The following is a 24,410-nucleotide window of genomic DNA, read 5'->3' as shown; positions in this document are numbered from 1 at the left end:
GTTGCTGCAGCCGTCCTGCACTTCCGAGGAGAGCCCCTGTCTGCAAATGAGCTTCCCCTGAGGACTGCAGCGCCAAGCTCAGGCAGAGAACCAGTCCTAGTGACATTGTTTGAACCCTGAGACAAACAGCACCTGAAGCCAACCAATTCCAGGGAATTACAGCTGTGTAAGCCAATAAATTCCCTTTTTGCTTAAGCCAGCTTGGGTTAGGATTTCTGTCACTTGCAGTCAAGTGTCCTAAGTGATCTGCCTTCTCTCAGGGTCGGTACAGGTTCACGGAGCACATAAAGGGCTTAGCTGCAATGGAGCAGCAGAAGCCACGGCAGATGGGGTGAGAGGGACCCAGCCACTGGCATGAGCAGGCGCAGCAGGTGGGCTGCTCGAGGGCCTGACACCTCGGTGGCCAGGGCTCCTCGGCTGTGACCCGCCGCGGGGCCCTGTCCTTCCCGGCAGCAGGGCCACGTGGGCAGCCTCCCATCCTGTGCATTCATGCGCCCGAGGCCACCCAAGAACACATCTGTTCTCTGCCCCTAGTGTCATTTATTATATGCAGCATGTGTTCAGGGGACAGGGTGGATACCTCGTAAGGTTTACACAGAGAAAGCAGGGAACGCCATGATGTTCCTGTTGGTGGGAAGGACACCAGGGGCAGGAGTTGAGGAGCTGGCATTACGGGATGAGTGTCCAAGGTCAGTCAGGGGCGGTGGAGGGGGCGGACGGTGACCTGGTTGATCAGGCCAGGCCTGGTGTAGGAGACGAGGAGAAGGAAGACAGTGATCAGCGCCGCCAGCAGCAGCAGGATGCGCCAGCACCGGCGCCAGACGAAGAAGACGGAGGTCTTCAGGGGGTTCACAAACCAGTTGAAGGAGGTTTCGGGGCAGCTGCGGGGAAGCAGGTGGTGTCGGAATGATGAGGAAGCCCCCCGGCTGCCCCCTCCTCCCTCCCCCAGGCTCTGGCCCCGCCTCCTGCACCGCACCGCCCGCACCCTTGGGCTTCTCCGAGGGCTCTGGCTCCTTGCGCCTCTTTCCCACTGGACATTTCTCAGCCTCCTCCACAGTCAGCAGCTCAAACTCGGCTTCCACCTTCCCCTGGAAAAGGGGCGACGGAAGCCAAGTTCTTAGGCCGGCTCAGGCCTGGCCCCTGCCTGGCCTGGTTCCTGCCCTGGCCGCACCCACCGTGAGGATGTAGACGTTGCCTCCTGAGTCCAAGAACTCTTAAGTCTTCTGGCCGGCCCTTCTTCCTCTTCTTCCTCTTCTTGCCAGCCTGAGCCTCCGGCACCCGCAGCTTCACTACAGGCCACCAGCCTCGCAAGCGGCGGCAGCGAAACATATTACGCCTTGGCCCGGCCCCGTCCCGGACCAGCCACACGGAGCAGAGCTCGGGGCCCCAGGCCCCTCGCACCATGTCCAGTAGCTGCAGCTCCAAGGATCCTGCAGGTCCAGAGCTCTCTGGGTTAGGCAGGAGCTCAAGGTCTATCTGAACCAACCTCCCCTCCCTGAGAGTGACACCAAGGAAAGCCGAGCCCAGAGGTAGAAAGTGACAAGATGGCTGAGAGCATCTTGGGGGAGGGGCAGCACAGCGGGATTGTAAATCGGGGCATCCAAAGTTAGAATGTGGCAGTCAGGCCACAGCTATGGACCACACACCACAGCCCAAATGTCAGCAGGTTGTCAGACCCTGATGATACAGGGCCCAAGGATGGGACCAGACCGCCAAAGCAGGGACTAAAGGCCATGGAGTCGAGTCCAGTGTAACCCGAGCTCAGGTCAAATTAGAGGATTGAGTGGGAGATTTGGGTGGAAATGGAGGTTATGGTGCTCAGAGCTGAATAAGTTCAGTAATTAGGCCAGAAAGCAGACCTAGAGTCTGAAATCCAGGATTGAGGATTGGGTTAGAGTAGGGAACCCAGGAGAGAGGGGACAGGGCAATGAGGGCAGAAATCGGGGCCAGGGGTTGAGGTAGGAGGGCAGCTAAGCAGTAGCAAGGAAGTCGTTCGCTGGCAGAGATGCAGTCATAGTCCCAGACCTGCAGGACCAGCACAGATGGCTGCCGGAACTCAGCTTCCTCCAGGGTGAAGGGCCCAGGCCAGCAACGGACGCTCACCTCTCACTCTGTGGGCAGGTAGTCAAAGCGGAACACGAAGCGCCCTTGAAGTTCCCTCCCCTGTCAGAGAGTTGAAGTGAACGTCTGTCTCCTGCTTGTCTTGCTCCAGCCCCTTTGCCCAGCTGGAGCCAGGGGAAAGGTGCAGGCGGAGGGGATGGGCATCCGTGCTGGATGGAGCCCAGAAACCGGCTCCTCACCTAGCCTGCCCCTCCACTCACCACCAGACTGGTCCCTCCACCCAGCTCCGGGTGCCATCGAGGGCTTAGGGGACAGAGCTCTGGCTCAGCCCAGGGCCCAAGCCCCTGTTTGAAATCTCACCTCAGTGCACAGCCATGTGCCCGCTCGGCCTGTAGGCCTACCTTTTCACGTAGATGTCACTCGACATCTCTCCAGTGAGTGGGTTTGCATCATCCAGAACTACATCCTCCGTGTTCCAGATGATGACTCTGAGCTCATAGCTGAGGGATGTATTGGGGGAGGGTTTTCAGACTCTCGAGAGGGGTCCTGGGAGGGGCTGCAGGAAGGACGTGGGCCAGGGCCACTGACATGCATTGAGCACCTGATGTGTGCCCAGCCGGGTGATCAGGATGTCTGTGGTCCCTTGAAGGGACAGCCCCAGGTATCACCGACCACCCCCACCCCCCCGGATGGCACCAGGAATGGTCTGCTGACCCAAGCTGGGCCAATGGGCTTCTCCCGCCCATAAATTTGGAATCAAGACCCTGAAAGTTTGACTCAAAAAGCATCAGATGCAGAGCTGGAGCCACCACAAGCCAAAGTGCTGTGCAAGCAGAGAGAGACAGTCTGCAGAGAGACACCAAGTGGGGATGACAGCACGCAGCCCCTGGGGGACAGAAGGAAGGGCTGTGACATTCTTGATCCTACCCCAAATAGCCCTGTCCTTGTCTGTCATGAGGTTTCCTGGATATCTATTGTTTTCTTTTGCCCCGTATCAATTTCCCCTCTCTTGTTGACAGCACTCTGATTTTCTGTTGGTGACTCCCACTCCACCCCCACTACTGTCAGTCTGTGTTATCCTGGCGGGGCGGACCAACCCCTCTCTGGCTCCAGAGGTTGGTATATCACCTACGACATCACCCAGGACTGGCCAGTCAATGCATTACAGCTCCCTGATCACAAAGGTTGGTTCAGGAATCAGCATTTGACCCAAGCTGGTCCAATGAGAGTCAGCTCGAGACTTTTGCTCTAACTGGGAAAGACGTGTTTTTTTTTCCTGCTCAAGTGGTCCGGTTGGTAAGATGTAAGCCTCCACTGTTAAAAGCCACTTGGACCCCAGACTGCATAAGTCTCCATGAGAGTGACACCAAGGAAAGCAGAGCCCAGAGGTAGAAAGTGACAGATTGCTGACATCTGAAGTGCACACACCCTCCACTCAGAGTAGCTCAGGTCAAAAGGGGGTTAACTGGTATTTGGACTGTTTTAGTTGCAAGTAACAGACACCCAATTCACAATGGCTTATGAAAAAAAAAAAGGGAATTTAATGGCTCACCTATCTGAAGCCTGGATCAGCTCTGCCTGCTTCACAGGGGCCCTTGCACAGGTTTTCAGAGAGCCCTTGTCCAAGATGTGGGCTGTCCAAGATGTGCCCACCCCATGGGAGGATAGACCAGGACTCTCTTACCTGATTGGCTGCCGACGCTTGACGTCAACTGGAGGTGGGGCAGGCACATCTCCGGGGAAGATGTCAATCCACACATGAAGGGATCCCTGGGGGCACAGGAAGAGGCTAAAGGGTCTTGCTGGGTCCCACCCCCCTAACGGCCCTGTGGCCAGAGGTTGTGCCTTACCCCAGGTGGAGAGAAGAGCTGGGGTCAAGAGGGCAGATCCTGGGGTATGAGGATGAAGGTGGAGTCTGAACTGGGAATTCCAGGGTTGACGTTAGCCTGAGGGTTCAGAGATGAGGCCCCAGAAGTGGAAGGCTGAGATCAAAAGTAAGATCTACTGCTCCCAGGTCCAGATCCTAGGAATCTGGGGTAGAGGTCAGGTTGGGAGTGCCAGGTCTGAGCCTTGGTGGCCCACGGGTGGGGATCCTTCAGAACCAGAGTCCAGGGTGTAGGTATGGGGTCCAGGATGGAAGTCCAAGACTGGAGTGGGGATGCTGGGCACCAGGATCAGGAGCCGAAGTCCAAAGTGGCAGTGCCCAGGTGGAGGTCTTGGAGAAAGGGCGTCCTGGGGGCCCAGGTCCAGGACCAGGTGGGAGTCCTGGGGTTCCGGGGTTGGGTGCTGAGCCCTCCTTCAACTGCAGCAGGCCTGGGCTGCGGCGATGGTAGAGGGGCCGTGTTTCTACGTGCTCAGGTACCAGCTGGATCCCAAGCCCAGGCGTCTCCTGCCAGCGCCGCAGCACCAGCAATGCCTGGGGCTCCTCACGGACCTCACTTGCCACCTCGGAGTCCCCACTACCTACAACAAGAGGTGTGTGAGCTTGGGTTCCGCACAGTTCCCAACTCTCCTCCCTTCCTCCCCCTGCACTCAATAGACACTCTAGGCGGAGGCAGCTGCTGCATCGGACAAACCCACGGGCTGGGAGGGCAAGTCCACAATGCACAGAAAGCTCTAACAACTTTTGCCAGTGAAAAGCCAGCAGTCAGGGGGACAGTGGGGTTGGAGGCTTTGTGGCCTCTGTGCAGACCTTGCTTAGAGAACAGACCACTGGCCATATATGAAGCATGAGCTAAATTCTGCATCCGTATTTTATGTTGTATGGGACCCCTGTGTCCCCAGTTAGCTACGGCTCCGAGGGGTTCGCTAGGGCTCCCTGGAGATCTCACACTCACCAACAAAGACCACTTTCTCTCCACTATCATCCTTACTCAGCCAAAACTCTGCTCCTCTGCTTGCAGAGGGAGGCGGGCTCTTTGTGGGGCACACTAGGCTGGGCACCAGGGCCCCCCTGTACCTTGTTCTTCCATCTTGCTCCCTCTGGACTGTGCAGCGGAGAGGGGCTGGTACCTGGGGGCAGGGTCTCTGGCGGTGTCAGAGTTTGCTGCCCACCTTGACAGCCCCGGCTCGGTATTCAGGTGGGGGGAGGCCACAGGGTAGGCACAGCACCGCCAGGATCTGCGAAGGCCGAAATGCGTCACGCCAGGCACTGTAGCCATCCCTGCGGCAGAAAAGGAATGTGCCTCAGTTGGATCCAGGATATGAACGTACTTGGGCACAGGGGCAGGGATGGGTGCCCTTGAGGACTTGGGATCCAGGTTTGTAACTCCTCTGCGGGACAGGTTGGCCGTAAGCCCTCGCTTACGGTAACGGTGAAAATCAAATATGCATGGCAGGTGCTCCTGTGAAGGAGATACTGATATTACCCGTCTTTCAGATGAGGAAACTGAAGCTCAGGAAAGCCAAGTGACTTATTAGTTACAGGATCCCAACTCCCAAGCCCATTTCTTGACCATTAAGCTATTATGTCTTGGTCGCAGGGGAGTCCCCTTCTATGAAATCAAAGGATCTGGACAGACAGGTGGGATGCGAACTTGAATGTCTTTGGTCAGACTTAGAATGGCTCCTGAGGGCCCTGTTGGACTCACACGTCATACTGGGACGTCATACTGGGATGCCAGCCCACAGTTCGCCCTGTGGTGGCTATAGAATCGGTTTTCCAGATCAATGTGGGTCTCTCTGATGAGGTCATCAGAACCCACGAGGTCATGATCAAACACAGCCACGGTCAACTCTGGCTCAGCAGGGAGAGAGATGCTGAGCTCTAGGGCCCTGGCCAGGAGAGAGCGTGATGAGAACACCTCCACACCCTAGGAGGTGGTCTTGTGAGGGGTAGGGGTGTGAGGGGACTCAACAGCTTCTGTCCATTCCCCCCCACACCACATCAGCTGCCTGAGTGAGAGCCACAGGGCGGGATGGCAAAGTTGCTCTCCATTCCCAAGCCCAGGGCCCAGCCTCACTCTCCAAAGATGGGATTCAGCTACTTGAGGATGTAGCGCTCCTTGGTGTCCAGCCGCTCCCAGCCAGCGCTCACCACCACATAGGGGTCTGCTTTGCCGTTGGCGTCCGCAGGAGCCAGGTTGGTAGCCTAGGGAGACAGTATGGGGTGGAAATGAAAGAAATGTCATTGTCATAACCCGAGGTGGCTCTTGCCGGACCTAATCTCCGATTGAGTGTAAACAGGAAGTTACCAGGGAGAGATCTTCCACCTCAAGGAGTTAGCTGAGAGGTTGCACAAGATGACTTTTATTTACTTTCAAATTAATTACTGAAATACTTAAGACATACAAGTATAACAAAAGATATAATGAAGCAGAAAATATGTGGAAAGATGTATACCCTTATACATCTTACTATTCAATTTGTAACTTTCCATATTGCTTGACCTTCATTTTTTTACAATGAGCATATTTTACATTTTATTCCTTTTTTTACTTTTTAAATTAAGAATATTTTAACTAAATAAAAATAATTACAATTTTTTAATTGTATTAAAAAATAATACAATGAGCATGTGTGTGCCCTGTTTCATAAATTAAACACTACCGACAAATGTCCCCTGAGTCTCCTGAGTCCCCCTGACCTGACTTAATTCCTTTTTCATCCCTGAAGTAGCCAGACCCTTTATTTGGGGTTTCTCACTCACAGAAAAAAAAAAGGAAAAATACTTTTACTACATATACATACGTCCCCAAGCAATATATAGCACTATATTGCATGGTTTAAACTATATTTAGAAAACTTACTTTTTCTGTTTTTGATAACTGTGTAATTAAGTAAATTCATAACTTATGCATAAATTACTGAAGTATAATTTATACACAGCAATATATTTTTAGTCTTTTTACACTCCTACCTGCCATGTATGAGAGTTCCAGTTGCCCCACATCTTTCACACCTGGTATCGTCAGTCTTTTTATTTTCGTCAATCTAGCGCTTGTGAAATTGTAGCTCATTGTGGTTTTAATTTGCATTTCCCTGCTGATGAAGCACGTTGAGCATCTTTGCATGTGCTTATTGGCCTTATATATATATTTGCTTTTGTGAAGTGACTGTTCAAATTTTTTGCTCCATTATTGAGTTTTAAATTTAAAAACATTACACTTTTAATTTCTAAACATTCTAACTGGGCCTTTCAACTTGCTGTTTATTTTTAGTAGTCTCTTGTTCCTTGCTCATTTTAAATTCATTCTTTTATTTCTTTAAACGTTTCATATATACTTATTTTACATTCTCTATCTAGTCATTCCAATATCAATGACCTTGGGGGTCTGGAATGTGTTGTTATTTTTGCTAATTCTTACTCATGGTGACTTTTTTTTTTTAAACATCTTTATTGGTGTATAATTGCTTTACAGTGGTGTGTTCATTTCTGGTTTATAACAAAGTGAATCAGCTATACATATACATATATCCCCCTATCTCCTCCCTCTTGCGTCTCCCTCCCACCCTCCCATGGTGGCTTTTTTCTTTATATTTCAGTACTTTTTAATCATGATTCATGTTTCGTTTAACTCATGCTGAGGGGCTGTTGTGGGTGTTCTCTGCCAGAGAGAGCTTGTTTTCACTCCTGCCAGTTTCCTAGGCAAACTACCAGCCTGCAGCCACTTTAAAATAAATCCTCCACTTGAGGTTTTGGGGATCACACAGATGGTGGGAACTCAGGCCCTGAACTGTATTAGTGCCAGCTTGTGGTCATGGATGCTAGGGGAAACTTTTTCCCCTCTAACCAATGCCAAGTTTAAGACAGGCAAGTTTCCTTGGTGTCTCCTTCTGCCTTTCAAGTTCCTATTTTTGTTCATCCTTATGCAGAGGGTGTAATTTTGGGGGCTCCACTTTATATAAGGCCGTTCAGTCAAACTCCTCCCCTAGGTAGCCCCAGGACTTCATCTTCTGTCCTCACTGCCTGTCAACCATCCACGAGGAAGATGAGGTTTCCCAGGTCAGCAGTAAGTGTGGGGTGAAAGCCAGCTTTAGCATTCCTTTTCCCTAGGTCCCTGTTATTAACTATATTTTCTTGTTTTCTGTAATCTTGATGCTGTGGTATCTGGAGCCATACTGGCCCGGGAGAAACTGCACCTGTCAGGGATACTAATTCCTAGAGTTAGCAAACAACACACCTGCCAGAGCACCTTTCATATACAAACCAACCAATCTAGAGCCCATTCAATGTCCAACCACCTCCTCTATCTGGCTCTTATACTCCAGGAAGTAATATTCCTCTGCCCTAATCATCCTCAGGGCCAGGTTCCAGACAACAAGAGACAGTGAGACAGCCCCCGTACCCCAGAGCCCACAGGAATTATTCAAACTAGCCAATCCTAAGCCTGCTTACACTGCCTTGTCCTGCCTTTACTGCAGAAACCACAATAAAGGCTCTGGCCCTCACACTTCCCTTCCTCCTTCTGCCTCTGAACTGGCCCTCATGCTTCCCCGTGTGGCCCTGCAGGGTACAGCATGCACCACCACCCCCCACACACACAGAAAACTGAAACAACAGACTATCTTTTCAATGGCAACCATCTCCTGATCTGTTGGCTTCACCAAACATGGATAAGAACAAAATCCTGGGTACGTTTTAAAGCAGTTCCTGCTTTTATTCTGTTTTTTTTTTTTTTTCCACTCTAAAATCTCTTACTTTCTTGGAAGCTCAGCATTGCATTTAAAAGGTTTTTTAAAAATAAATTTATTTACTTCCGGGAAGATGGCGGAAGAGTAAGACGCGGAGATCACATTCCTCCCCATAGATACACCAGAAATACATCTACACGTGGAACAACTCCTACAGAACACCTACTGAACGCTGGCAGAAGACCTCAGACCTCCCAAAAGGCAAGAAACCCCCCACGTACCTGGTTAGGGCAAAAGAAAAAAAAAAAACAGAGACAAAAGGATAGGGACGGGTCCTGCACCAGCGGGAGGGAGCTGTGAAGGAGGAAAAGTGTCCACACACTAGGAAGCCCCTTCGCGGGCGGAAACTGCGGGTGGCGGAGAGGGGGAGCTTCGGAGCCGTGGAGTAGAGCACAGCAACAGGGGTGCGGAGGGCAAAGCGGAGAGATTCCAGCGCAGAGGATCAGGGCCGACCGGCACTCACCAGCCCGAGAGGCTTGTCTGCTCCCCCGCCGGAGCGGGCGGGGCTTCGGTCGGAGCGCAGGGAGAGGACTGGGGTTGGCGGCGTGAACACAGCCTGCAGGGCGTTAGTGCGCCACGGCTGGCCGGAAGGGAGTCCGGGGAAAAGTCTGGACCTGCAGAAGAGGCAAGAGACTTTTTCTTCCCTCTTTATTTCCTGGTGCGCGAGGAGAGGGGATTAAGAGCGCCGCTTAAAGGAGCTCCAGAGACGGGCGCGAGCCGTGGCTAAAAGCGCAGACCCCAGAGACGGGCATGAGACGCTAAGGCTGCTGCTGCCGCCACCAAGAAGCCTGTGTGCAAACACAGGTCACTATCCACACACCCCTTCCGGGGAGCCTGTGCAGCCCGCCACTGCCAGGGTCACGGGATCCAGGGACAACTCCCCCGGGAGAACGCACGGCACGCCTCAGGCTGGTGCAACGTCACGCTGGCCTCTGCCGCTGCAGGACCCTCCCTACCCCCGACCTGAGTGAGCCAGAGCCTCCGAATCAGCGGCTCCTTTAACCACGTCCTGTCTGAGCAAAGAACAGACGCACTCCGGCGACCTACACTCACAGGCGGGGCCAAATCCAAAGCTGAGCCCCTGGGAGCTGTGAGAACAAAGAAGAGAAAGGGAAATCTCTCCCAGCAGCCGCAGAAGCAGCGGATTAAAGCTCCACAATCAACCTGATGTACCCTGCATCTGTGGAATACGTGAATAGACAACGAATCATCCCAAATTAAGGAGGTGGACTTTGAGAGCAAGATTTATTATTCTTTCCTCTTTTCCTTTTTTTGTGTGTATGTGTATGCTTCTGTGTGAGATTTTGTCTGTATAGCTTTGCTTCCACCATTTGTTCCAGGGTTCTATCCATCCGTATTTTTGTTTTTTGTTTTTTTTTTCCTCTTAATAATAATTTTTTATTTTAATAACTTTATTATATTTATCTTACTTTATTTTATTTTACTTTATCTTCTTTCTTTCTTTTTTTCCTTCCTTCCCTCCTTCCTTCCTTGCTCCCTCCCTCCCTCCCTCCCTCCCTCCCTCCTTTCTTTCTTTCTTTCTACTTCTACTAATTCTTTCTTTCTACTTTTTCTCCCTTTTCTTCTGAGCTGTGTGGATGAAAGGCTCTTGGTGCTGCAGCCAGGAGTTAGTGCTGTGCCTCTGAGGTGGGAGAGCCAACTTCAGGACACTGGTCCACAAGAGACCTTCCAGCTGCACATAATATCAAACGGCGAAAATCTCCCAGAGATCTCCATCTCAACACCAACACCTAGCTTCACTCAACGACCAGCAAGCTTCAGTGCTGGACATCCTATGCCAAACAACTAGCAAGACAGGAACACAACACCACCCATTAGCAGAGAGGCTGCCCAAAATCATAATAAGTTGACAGACACCCCAAAACACACCACCAGACGTGGACCTGCCCACCAGAAAGACAAGATCCAGCCTCATCCACCAGAACACAGGCACTAGTCCCCTCCACCAGGAAGCCTACACAACCCACTGAACCAACCTTAGCCACTGGGGACAGACACCAAAAACAACAGGAACTACGAACCTGCAGCCTGCAAAAAGGAGACCCCAAACACAGTAAGATAAGCAAAATGAAAAGACAGAAAAACACACAGCAGATGAAGGAGCAAGATAAAAACCCACCAGACCTAACAAATGAAGAGGAAATAGGCAGTCTACCTGAAAAAGAATTCAGAATAATGATAGTAAAGATGATCCAAAATCTTGGAAATAGAATAGACAAAATGCAAGAAACATTTAACAAGGACCTAGAAGAACTAAAGATGAAACAAACAATGATGAACAACACAATAAATGAAATGAAAAATACTCTAGATGGGATCAATAGAATAACTGAGGCAGAAGAACGGATAAGTGACCTGGAAGATAAAATAGTGGAAATAACTAATTCAGAGCAGAATAAAGAATGAAAAGAACTGAGAACAGTCTCAGAGACCTCTGGGACAACATTAAACACACCAATATTCGAATTATAGGGGTTCCAGAAGAAGAGAAAAAGAAAGGGACTGAGAAAATATTGAAGAGATTATAGTTGAAAACTTCCCTAATATGGGAAAGGAAATAGTTAATCAAGTCCAGGAAGCACAGAGAGTCCCATACAGGATAAATCCAAGGAGAAATACGCCAAGACACATATTAATCAAACTGTCAAAAATTAAACACAAAGAAAACATATTAAAAGCAGCAAGGGAAAAACAACAAATAACACACAAGGGAATCCCCATAAGGTTAACAGCTGATCTTTCAGCAGAAACTCTGCAAGCCAGAAGGGAGTGGCAGGACATATTGTAAGTGATGAAGGAGAAAAACCTGCAACCAAGATTACTCTACCCAGCAAGGATCTCATTCAGATTTGATGGAGAAATTAAAACCTTTACAGACAAGCAAAAGCTGAGAGAGTTCAGCACCACCAAACCAGCTATACAACAATTGCTAAAGGAACTTCTCTAGGCAAGAAACACAAGAGAAGGAAAAGACCTACAATAACGAACCCAAAACATTAAGAAAATAGGAATAGGAACATACATATCAATAATTACCTTAAACGTAAATGGACTAAATGCTCCCACCAAAAGACACAGATTGACTGAATGGATACAAAAACAAGACGCATATATTTGCTGTCTACAAGAGACCCACTCCAGACCTAGAGACACATACAGACTGAAAGTAAGGGGATGGAAAAAGATATTTCATGCAAATGGAAACCAAAAGAAAGCTGGAGTAGCAATTCTCATATCAGACAAAATAGTCTTTAAAATAAAGACTATTAGAAGAGACAAAGAAGGACACTACATAATGATCAAGGGATTGATCCAAGAAGATATAACAGTTGTAAATATTTATGCACCCAACATAGGAGCACCTCAATACATAACGCAAATACTAACAGCCATAAAAGGGGAAATCAACAGTAACACATTCATAGTAGGGGACTTTAACACCCCGCTTTCACCAATGGACAGATCATCCAAAATGAAAATAAATAAGGAAACACAAGCTTTAAATGATACATTATACAAGATGGACTTAAATGATATTTATAGGACATTTCATCCAAAAACAACAGAATACACATTTTTCTCTAGTACTCATGGAACATTCTCCAGGATAGATCATATCTTGGGTCACAAATCAAGCCTTGGTAAATTTAAGAAAATTGAAATTGTATCAAGTATCTTTTCCGACCACAATGCTATGAGAATAGATATCAATCACAGGAAAAGATCTGTAAAAAATACAAACACGTGGAGGCTAAACAATACACTACTTAATAACGAAGTGATCACTGAAGAAATCAAAGAGGAAATCAAAAAATACCTAGAAACAAATGACAGTGGAGACACGACGACTCAAAATCTATGGGATGCAGCAAAAGCAGTTCTAAGAGGGAAGTTTATAGCAATACAATCCTACCTTAAGAAACAGGAAACATCTCGAATAAACAACCTAACCTTGCACCTAAAGCAATTAGAGAAAGAAGAACAAAAAACCCCCAAACTTAGCAGAAGGAGAGAAATCATAAAAATGAGATCAGAAATAAATGAAAAATAAATGAAGGAAACGATAGCAAAGATCAATAAAACTAAAAGCTGGTTCTTTGAGAAGATAAACAAAATTGATAAACCATTAGCCAGACTCATCAAGAAAAAAAGGGAGAAGACTGAAATCAATAGAATTAGAAATGAAAAAGGAGAAGTAACAACTGACACTGCAGAAATACAAAAGATCATGAGAGATTACTACAAGCAACTCTACGCCAATAAAATGGACAACCTGGAAGAAATGGACAAATTCTTAGAAAGGCACAACCTGCCAAGACTGAATCAGGAAGAAATAGAAAATATGAACAGACCAATCACAAGCACTGAAATTGAAACTGCGATTAAAAATCTTCTAACAAACAAAAGCCCAGGACCAGATGGCTTCACAGGCGAATTCTATCAAACATTTAGAGAAGAGCTAACACCTATCCTTCTCAAACTCTTCCAAAATATAGCAGAGGGAGGAACACTCCCCAACTCATTCTACGAGGCCACCATCACCCTGATACCAAAACCAGACAAGGATGTCACAAAGAAAGAAAACTACAGGCCAATATCACTGATGAACATAGATGCAAAAATCCTCAACAAATTACTAGCAAACAGAATCCAACAGCACATTAAACGGATCATACACCATGATCAAGTGGGGTTTATTCCAGGAATGCAAGGATTCTTCAATATACGCAAATCAATCAATGTGATACACCATGTTAACAAAGAAGGAGAAAAACCATATGATCATCTCAAGAGATGCAGAGAAAGCTTTTGACAAAATTCAACACCAATTTATGATAAAAACCCTGCAGAAAGTAGGCATAGAGGGAACTTTCCTCAACATAATAAAGGCCATATATGACAAACCCACAGCCAACATTGTCCTCAATGGTGAAAAACTGAAAGCATTTCCTCTAAGATCAGGAACAAGACAAGGTTGCCCACTCTCACCACTCTTATTCAACATAGTTTGGGAAGTTTTAGCCACAGCAATCAGAGAAAAAAAGGAAATAAAAGGAATCCAAATCGGAAAAGAAGAAGTAAAGCTGTCACTATTTGCAGATGACATGATACTATACATAGAGAATCCTAAATATGCTACCAGAAAACTACTAGAGCTAATCAATGAATTTGGTAAAGTAGCAGGATACAAAATTAATGCACAGAAATCTTTGGCATTCCTATACACTAAGGATGAAAAATCTGAAAGTGAAATCAAGAAAACACTCCCAGGGCTTCCCTGGTGGCGCAGTGGTTGACAGTCCGCCTGCCGATGCAGGAGACACGGGTTCGTGCCCCGGTCCGGGAAGATCCCACATGCCGCGGAGAGGCTGGGCCCGTGAGCCATGGCTGCTGAGCCTGCGCGTCCGGAGCATGTGCTCTGCAACAGGAGAGGCCACAACAGTGAGAGGCCCATGTACCGCAAAAAAAAAAAAAAAGAAAACACTCCCATTTACCATTGCAACAGAATAAAATATCTAGGAATAAACCTACCTAAGGAGACAAAAGACCTGTATGCAGAAAATTATAAGACACTGATGAAAGAAATTAAATATGATACAAATAGATGGAGAGATATACCATGTTCTTGGATTGGAAGAATCAACATTGTGAAAATGCCTATACTACCCAAAGCAGTCTACAGATTCAATGCAATCCCTATCAAACTACCACTGGCATTTTTCACAGAACTAGAAGAAAAAATTTCACAATTTGTATGGAAACACAAAAGACCCCAAATAGCCAAAGCAATCTTGAGAACGAAAAACAGAGCTGGAGGAATCAGGCTTCCTGACTTCAGACTGTACTACAAAGCTACAGTAATCAAGACAGTATGGTACTGGCACAAAAACAGAAATATAGATCAATGGAACAGGATAGAAAGCCCAGAGATAAATCCACGCACATATGGTCACCTTATCTTTGATAAAGGAGGCAGGAATGTACAGTGGAGAAAGGACAGCCTCTTCAATAAGTGGTGCTGGGAAAACTGGACAGCTACATGTAAAAGTATGAGACTAGATCACTCCCTAACACCATACACAAAAATAAGCTCAAAATGGATTAAAGACCTAAATGTAAGGCCAGAAACTATCAAACTCTTAGAGGAAAAGATAGGCAGGACACTCTGTGAGATAAATCACAGCAAGGTCCTTTTTGACCCACCTCCTAGAGAAATGGAAATAAAAACAAAAATAAACAAATGGGACCTAATGAAACTTAAAAGCTTTTGCACAGCAAAGGAAACCATAAACAAGACCAAAAGACAACCCTCAGAATGGGAGGAAATATTTGCAAATGAAGCAACTGACAAAGGATTAATCTCCAAAATTTATAAGTAGCTCATGCAGCTTAATAACAAAAAAACAAACAACCCAATCCAAAAATGGGCAGAAGACCTAAATTGACATTTCTCCAAAGAAGATATACAGATTGCCAACAAACACATGAAACAATGCTCAACATCACTAATCATTAGAGAAATGCAAATCAAAACTACAATGAGATATCATCTCACACCAGTCAGAATGGCCATCATCAAAAAATCTAGAAACAATAAATGCTGGAGAGGGTGTGGAGAAAAGGGAACCCTCTTACACTGTTGGTGGGAATGTAAATAGATACAGCCACTGTGGAGAACAGTATGGAGGTTTATTAAAAAACTACAAATAGGGCTTCCCTGGTGGTGCAGTGGTTAAGAGTCCGACTGCCGATGCAGGGGACACGAGTTTGTGCCCCGGTCTGGGAAGATCCCACATGCCGCGGAGCGGCTGGGCCCGTGAGCCATGGCCGCTCAGCCTGCGCGTCCGGAGCCTGTGCTCCGCAACGGGAGAGACCACAGCAGTGAGAGGCCCGCGTACCGCAAAAAAAATTTTAAAAAAAACTACAAATAGAACTACCATATGACCCAGCAATCCCACTACTAGGCATATACCCTGAGAAAACCATAATTCAAAAAGAATCATGTACCAAAATGTTCATTGCAGCTCTATTTACAATAGCCCAGAGATGGAAACAACCTAAGTGTCCATCATTGGATGAATGGATAAAGAAGATGTGGCACATATATACAATGGAATATTACTCAGCCATAAAAAGAAACGAAATTGAGCTATTTGTAATGAGGTGGATAGACCTAGAGTCTGTCATACAGAGTGAAGTAAGTCAGAAAGAGAGAGACAAATACCGTATGCTGACACACATATATGGAATTTAAGGGGAAAAAATGTCATGAAGAACCTAGGGGTGAAACAGGAATAAAGACACAGACTTACTAGAGAATGGACTTGAGGATATGGGGAGGGGGAAGGGTAAACTGTGACAAAGCGAGAGAGAGGCATGGACATATATACACTACCAAACGTAAGGTAGATAGCTAGCGGGAAGCAGCCGCATAGCACAGGGAGATCAGCTCGGTGCTTTGTGACCGCCTGGAGGGCTGGGATAGGGAGGGTGGAAGGGAGGGAGACACAAGCGGGAAGAGATATGGGAACATATGTATACAATAACTGATTCATTTTGTTGTGAAGCTGAAACTAACATACCATTGTAAAGCAATTATACTCCAATAAAGATGTTAAAATGAAAAAAAAAATTTATTTACTTATTTATATTTTATTTTTGGCTGCATTGGGTCTTCATTGCTGTGCACGGACTTTCTCTAGTTGCGGCAAGCAGGAGCTACTCTTCGTTGTGGTGCGTGGGCTTCTCATTGTGGTGGCTTCTCTTGTGGCAGAGCACGGGCTCTAGGCACGTGGGCTTCAGTAGCTGTGGCATATGAGCTCAGTAGTTGTGGCGCACAGGCTTAGCTGCTCTGCGGCATGTGGGATCTTCCCGGACCAGGGCTCAAACCCGTCTCCCCTGCATTGGCAGGTGGATTCTTAACCACTGTGCCACCATGGAAGTCCTAAAAGGTGTTTTTAACAGTATGAAGATTCCTCAAAACACTAAAAATAGAGTTGCCGTATGATCCAGCAATCCCACTCCTGGGCATATATCCTGAAAAAACTATAATTCAGAAACATACAGGGAGGGCTTCCCTGGTGGCACAGTGGTTAAGAATCTGCCTGCCAATGCAGGGGACACGGGTTCAAGCTCTGGTCCGGGAAGATCCCACATGCTGTGGAGCAACTAAGCCCATGTGCCACAACTACTGAGCCTGTACACCTAGAGCCTGTGCTCGACAACAAGAGAAGCCACCACAATGAGAATCCTGTGCACCGCAACAAAGAGTAGCCCCCACTTGCCACAACTAGAGAAAGCCCACGCGCAGCAACGAAGACCCAATGCAGCAAAAAATAAAATAAATAAAAATTTTAAAAAAAGATACAGGGAATTCCCTGGTGGTCCGGTGGCTAGGACTCTGCGCTTCCACTGTAGGGGGTACAGGTTCGATCCCTGGTCAGGGAAATAAGATCCTGCATGTCGCACAGTGCAGCCAAAAAAATAATAACAAGTAAATAAATAAATAAAATATAACCAAAAAAAGATACATGCACCCCTATGTTCATAGCAGCACTACTCATGATAGCCAAGACATGGAAGCAACCTAAATGCCCATCGACAGATGAATGGATAAAGAAGATGTGGTACATATATACAATGGAATAATACTCAGCCATAAAAAAATGAAATAATGCTATTTGCAGCAACATGGATGGACCTAGAGATTATCATACTAAGTGAAATAAGTCAGAAAGAGAAAGACAGATACCATATGATATCACTTATATGTGGAATCTAAAAACACTTCGTATCAGTTGACAGAAATCTTCTTCATTTTATTTTACAGCTGCATAGTACTCTGTTGTACGGACATAGCACAGTTTATTCAACCCTTCTGCTATGTATGGGCATTTAATAAGATTTGATTTTTAATGGTCTTCCATCTTTAGAAATTTTATTTTATTATTTTCAAATCTGCCCAATTTTTATAGCCTTTTGTTCTCTGCGTGTGAAATCATTTTAAACTGTTTTAAACTGTGAAGTAATTTTAAGCTGTTTTATATTTCTAATATTTGAAAATTCTAACATCCAAAGCCCTTAGAGATCTAATTCTCTTTTGTGTTGTGTCTTTCTGACAAATTTTCCTGAGATTGTTTTCTTATATATTTTATAATTTGGGACTGTGAACCCAAATTTGGTTATCTAAATCTAGGGAAGTCTGTGAAGCCTGATTTGGGACTACTTTAAGCCAGTCTCTCAACTTTGAGTTTTGTGGACTAAGCAGATAATAAAAATTCAAGTCTTAAATCAATGTGAGGGCAAAACTCTAATAGTAAATCCTCAGGGAAGACATTTTTTCTATTTCCCCCAATTGGAACAGAGGCTGAGATAGACCATTTACCTTACAGGCTTCTTTCCCAGTGGGTGGGCTTCCTCTTGCCCACCTTTCACTGAGAGTAGAGCCCTTCCTGGGTGCTGCTTTGAGCAAGGGTCTTGGTTGTGTCTCCCACCTTGTATAGGCTATTAGATATTAGAACCTAAGACTTGGGGTCCAGGTATGGACAAATCCTCTCAAGAGAATCTGACTTCAGGGCTTGTTCAGGGATTCCTGCTGTTTTCTCATTTTGGCCCATTGGGAATTCCCTTTCTTATGAGCTTAGCATTTGTTTAAAAGATTGTTTATCTAGCATTTCTAGATCTATTATATCAAGAATTTATTTCAGACCATCTGGTCTGCAATGTTGCTAGAAGTAGAAGGTCCAGATGATGTCTACTCTCTGATGTATGCACTAGGATGCTTACATTATGGTAGAAGAGTGCCACAGAATGTTTCTTGAAATTACGTCTTAGTCAGAATGCCTATATTTAAACTAGATAAAAGTACAGCATCTGCTCTGTGCCGGGAGTGAAGGGGTAGCAACCCACTCATTCCCCTCTCACTCCCTGAGATGCCTTTAAGGAAACTGCAGGGCCCTGTTGAGCACTGTATGAAAACTGCAGCAATGGGAGGACCTGTACAAAGGTATTTGATGACAGGCCATCACAAAGCTTTACAGAGTTGTGCCCTTCCTGGAATTATACTCCCCATTCTATGAGACTAGAACTACAAATAAGGAATTAGGGGATCTAAGCTCTAAATTCAGGTTCTGCCGTGAGCAAGATGTGTAACCCTGTGAAGTCTCTTAAGTTTGTGCCTAAGATTTCCCATCTGAAAAATGAAAAAGCTGGACTCTGATCCCTTCAGTCTGTAGGTTTTGTGTACATTACCTTTGCCGGAGTTAGAGGCGTGCCAGGCCAATGGCTGCTCACCTTTACAACATATACTCTGACTAGGAGCTTGATGGGCCGATTCTGTGTGGGATCCCCCTGGAGATCTGGGGATCAGAGAAGGACACTGCCTCTGATTCAGGGTAAATGAGGTAGGAGCCCTGAGTGGGATGGGGGGATATGGAGCAGAAAAAACACTGGTAAGACAGTCTTCTTCCTGCATCCCCACTTGTGCTCCCTGGTCCCCCATTCCTTCCCGAAACATACCTTGAACTTGCCCACAAGGTTTCCAGACCCTTCTTCCTCTCCATCTCCATCCTGACCTCCTTGCCCTCGATACAGGGGAAACACATTCAGCCAGTCTTCAAAGTGGTTAAACTCTTCTTCCAGGGAGCTGTTGTAAATCTGAAAGGCGAGGGCCTCAGTGACAGCTCGTCCAGAATCCGAGCAGAATCCCCTCTTGCAACACCCAGTCACCTTCAGAGTGGCGATTGCTTTTTTCTGGGACACAGAGCCTTTGACTTCAGCCTTACCCTGGTCTTGGGCTTCCCCATCCACAGAAAGGAGATTGCCCCCATCTGGGAACAGCAGAAATGCCCCGTTAGAAATACTGGTGTGGGGGAGGGAGGGAGACACAAAGAGGAAAAACAAGAAAGCCAATCTCTTACCTGAATCCCCAACATCATCCATTTCATCCTCATCAAAGTTGGTCTGAAATCAAAGCGCAGGTCAAAGATTCTTCCCTACCCTTTACCTCCTTAATCTACCCCTTTTCCAGGATAGGGAGTTGGAAAACTTTAGCTCAAGTTCCAGCTGGGTAAGCCACTTGCATTTTCAAAGCCTTAGTTTATCATATAGTCCTGATATGTAACCACCAGGTACATGTGGCTGTTGAGCACTTGAAATGCATCTGGTCCAAACTGAGATGTGCTGGAAGCATAAACTACACACCAGATTTTAAAGACTAGTATAAAATAAGATTATAAAATATCTCATTATTGAGCTTTCCCTGGGGGCACAGTGGTTAAGAATTCACCTGCCAATGCAGGGGACACGGGTTCGAGTCCTGGTCCGGGAAGACCCCACATGCCGCGGAGCAACTAAGCCTGTGCACCACAACTACTGAGCCTGCGCTCTAGAGCCTATGCTGCACAGCAAGAGAAGCCACCGCAATGAGAAGCCCTCGTACCGCAACAAAGAATAGCCCCCACTCACCACAACTAGAGAAAGCCCACGCACAGCAACAAAGACCCAACACAGCCATAAATAAATAAATAAAATAAATCTATTAATTAAAAAAATCTCACTATTAATTGTTTATAATGGTTACTTCTTGAAATGATACTATAGATATACTAGGTTAAATAAAATATATTATTAAAATCATTTTCATCTGTTTCCTTTTACTTTTTTTTAATGTGGCTACTACAAAAGTTAAAATGACATATGTGGCTCACACGATATTTCTGTTGGACAAGACAGCTCTAGATAATGGAGTAAATAATCCCCAGCTTCTCAAATTGTTGTGAAGATGAGAAAAGATGGCTGTAACAAAGAGTTCTGAAAAACTGTAGAGCTCCATGTTTGATGAGATCCTTCTTCTTACCATTTACCCTCCTCTGTCTCCAGCCCCTCAACCCGCAGAAGCCTGCTCTGCTCCCACCTGCCCCTGGAGCTCCTGCAGAGATGCATAGTACTTGGACCACCAGTCGAGCTCTTCAGGATCTGGGATGTCCTCCTCCAGCTCTGGGCCTTGATTCAGGAGGCCTCCCAGAGGGAGCTTCTTCAGAGGAGCCTGAGGGAGCAAGAACTCAGCACCTCTAACCTAGCACCACCCCAAGCCCCGCCAGTCCCTTCTCCACCCATCCCCCATACTCCATCACCTTTAGGAGCCACCTGAGTATCCCCACTTCAGCCAAGAAGGGATCCCGGGACCTCTGTTCTGAGAGGGGATAAAAGACACCAGGAGGTCAGGTAAGTAGAAGCCAGACTCAGTGCTCCACTGGAGGGTCCCCTGGAGCCATCTCAGCCAGGAACCAGATGGACTTCTGTCTGGTGGCCCCTAAGGGGAAAGCCCCCTACCTTGAGGTACCTTGGGCACCAGGTCCCCTGTCTCCTCCTCTCCTTCCCCCTCAGGGGGATCCTCCTGACTCCAGAGTGTGACTCTCAGCACATGGGGGACAATGTGGGAACCCACGAGCACAGTGCGGCCAAAGGCCCAGCGCTCAATCACCAGGATGCTGAGGGGGGCTGCAGATAAGGCTGCTCTGGCAAGTCCTGGGGGTAGAGAGAGAGGACCTGTGTCTCTGCAGACTGTGGAGGGAGGAGAGGCAGCAGCAGAGATAGATGAGAAAACAGTGTAGCTAAATACGCATTCAAAGCCCACAGCCTCACTGAGTCATCTCTGGTGAGTCATTGCTTTCTGAACCCATTTCCCAGCTAAAAAGGGGACACAATCCTGGACTGGAAAGACTATTGTATCAAATGATATAACAGTACAAAAATTCTTTGGAACCTACAAAGCGCCATCAGAAATATGAGGTTGTTGTTGTTATTATCATTATGTAAAGGACCAATGCTCAGTTTGCTAATATAGATTTAGAACCATAAAACTACGTATGCTCTTTAATCCAGAAATTCTATATCTATCAATGGATCCTAAGCAGGGGGCAGGAACAACAGTTATAATACTGTATTGTTGGCTTTATTTTGCATATATGTGACAGTTACAGCACAAAAGGGGGGAGGAATGAATGGAGTTATAATGGAGAAAAGTATTTCTATTTTACTGGAACTAAATGAGTATTAATCTGAAATAGATTGTGAAAAATCAGTATGCATACTGTAATCCCTAGAGCAGCTACTAAGTAAATATCAACTAAGGAATTAAAGCAGTATACTAACAAATATCTATGTAATACAAAAGAAGGCAGTAAAGGAAGAACGAAAAATATGAGACTTATAGAAAACAAATAGCAAAGAGGCAAATGTAAATCCAACCATATCAATAATAACATCAAATGTGACTGTATTAAACAGTTCAAAGACAGAGATTGTCAAACGGATTAAAAAAAAAGACGCAACTACATGCTGTTTAAGAGATGCTCTTTCGTGAGATACATATAGGTTGAAGGTAAAAGGATGGGGAAACATATGCCATGCAAATACTAACCATAGAGAACTAGAGTAGCTATATTATCAGACAAATAGTCTTTAAGACAAAAAAGAGAGACAAACTAGAGACAAACAAGGACATTTTGTAATGATAAACAGATCGATTCATAGGAAGTTATAACAATTATAAATATATATGCACCTAACAACAAAAACTGAAAATACAAGTAAAAAAAGACCAAAAAATAGGGCTTCCCTGGTGGCGCAGTGGTTGAGAGTCCGCCTGCTGATGCAGGGGACACGGGTTCGTGCCCCGGTCCGGGAAGATCCCACATGCCGCGGAGCGGCTTGGCCCGTGAGCCATGGCCGCTGAGCCTGTGCTCCACAACGGGAGAGGCCACAACAGTGAGAGGCCCGCGTACCGCAAAAAAAAAATAAAAATAAAAGACAAAAAAATAAAGGGAGAAACAATTCAACAAAAGTTGGAAACTTCAATACCATATTCTCAATAATGGATAGAACAACTAGGCATAAAATTCCCAAGGAGGCTTTTTTTAGGAAAGCTTGAATAATACTATCAACCCAACTTGACCTGACTGGTATCTGATATAGAACATTCCACCCAACAACGAAGCATTCACATTCTTTTCAGGTGCACAGTGGAGAGAAGGGTGTTTTCCTCAACTTGCACTATGAAATGGGAAATGAGAGGAACACCCCCTAGAAGTTCAGCGAGCAAAGTGCTTTCAGTTTCATCATCTTATAGCACAATGAAGTTTTCAAACTGAAAACTGCTGCATGTGAAACAGAGTCATGACATAGTGTTGCGTTTTGTTGTTGCTGTTGCTGTGCTCCCCCTTGCAGTCGGGAGCCACTGTCCTTTGTCCCAGTCCCCGCCTGCCCCCGCACAGCACTCTTCAGTTTACAAAGCCCTTTCACCAAGATCCTTTCTTTCATTGGCTCCTTATAGCACCCTTCGTCCCTTTTTTAAACAAACAAACAGAAAAACTAAAGCTCAAATCAGACAAGTGATTTGACAGGCTCCTAAGTGACATTGCCAGAATTTGACTCCAAAGCCCATACTAGAGTACAGTAATTACAAATTAAACAAAGAATGTATTTGTCTTCATGGCCCCTGGTGTCTCAGATTCCTTTGGACTCACACTTCATGACTTTTGGCTAATCCACTCAATCAACAGAGCCAACAGAGCACAACCAGTTCATGAATTAATCCAGGGATCAGCCAATTATTGCCTGTAAACCAAATCTGGCCTGCTGTCAGTTTTTGTAAATAAAGTTTTATTGGAACTGCCATACTCATTCATTTCCTTGTCGCCTATGGATGATTACATGCTATGATGGCAGAGTTGAGTAACTGCAACTGAGACTGTATGGCCCACAAAGCCTAAAATATTTACTATTTGGCGCTTTATAGAAAATTTGGTGACCCCTGGGTTAATGTAATATAACCAGCCGGGAATTCACCATCCCACTGCCCTCTTTCATTTCTCAGCCCAGACTTCCGGCCTCCAGCCCATGTCCTCACCACTGTCAGATGCCTGACGAGCTCAGTGAAATTGGGGTTCTCACGGTAACTGGTCAGGACCTCGGACTCCACTCGCCGACCGGCCACCTCCAGCACAACCTGGGGCTGCTCCACCTCAAACAGATGCACACGGCCAAGGCCCCTCAGACCCCAGAACAGTACCTGGGGTTGGGAAGTGGGAGATTCAGGGGCCTGTACCTGACTGAAGGACACCCGGGTGTAGGGAAGGGAGGAGGATGTGAGTGCCTGGTGCTACCTCAACACGGAACTCCCTAAGCAGCGGGCGCACGTGCGGTGGCAGGGATAGGCGGACGGAGAGGGGCTCAACCAGGGCGGTCAGGTCCTGGGGCTCCACATCACTAGGCACTGAGGGCTGAAGGGAGCAAGAGATCAGAGGTCAAAGAGGAGTCAGGCCAAAGGAGGGAAAGCCTGGGCTCGGGGAAAAGAAATGGAGGACTGCTGGTGAAATATAAAACCAGAGGAACCTGGCAAGGCTGGATTGATGGGAGGGGGGTGTCTCAGGAAACAGCCATGTACAGGAAGGAGGATGGGTGTCTGAGGCATGAGGGTCAACCCGGGCTTGGGTTCTCTGGGGTTGGAGGCCTGGCAAGGTGAAGCTAGGGTAGGTCTACTTCAAGTGTTACCTGGAGTCAGGAGGTCCAATGAGGCAGTCCCAGGACAGACCTGCAGCCTGCATTCTCTGGGGGTAAGGGAGTTGGAGGGGTAACCCTGGGACATGCCCACATCCCTGGAGCTGGATGACCTAAACAAATAGCAGAAGCGA

At 46.5% G+C, this 24,410-nt stretch overlaps 1 pseudogene; it reads right to left on the bottom strand.

Annotated features, from left to right (window-relative positions):
- Positions 1-534: 534 nt before the first annotated feature.
- The window catches only part of LOC132438701 (fer-1-like protein 4), a 48,115-nt pseudogene continuing 24,239 nt past the window's right edge, over positions 535-24,410 (bottom strand).

The sequence above is a fragment of the Delphinus delphis genome, chromosome 15, assembly GCF_949987515.2.
Source record: "Delphinus delphis chromosome 15, mDelDel1.2, whole genome shotgun sequence".
Classification (NCBI taxonomy): Eukaryota; Metazoa; Chordata; class Mammalia; order Artiodactyla; family Delphinidae; genus Delphinus; species Delphinus delphis.
Note: the sequence above shows the minus strand (reverse complement) of the source record. Positions and strands in the feature narration are given on the sequence as shown.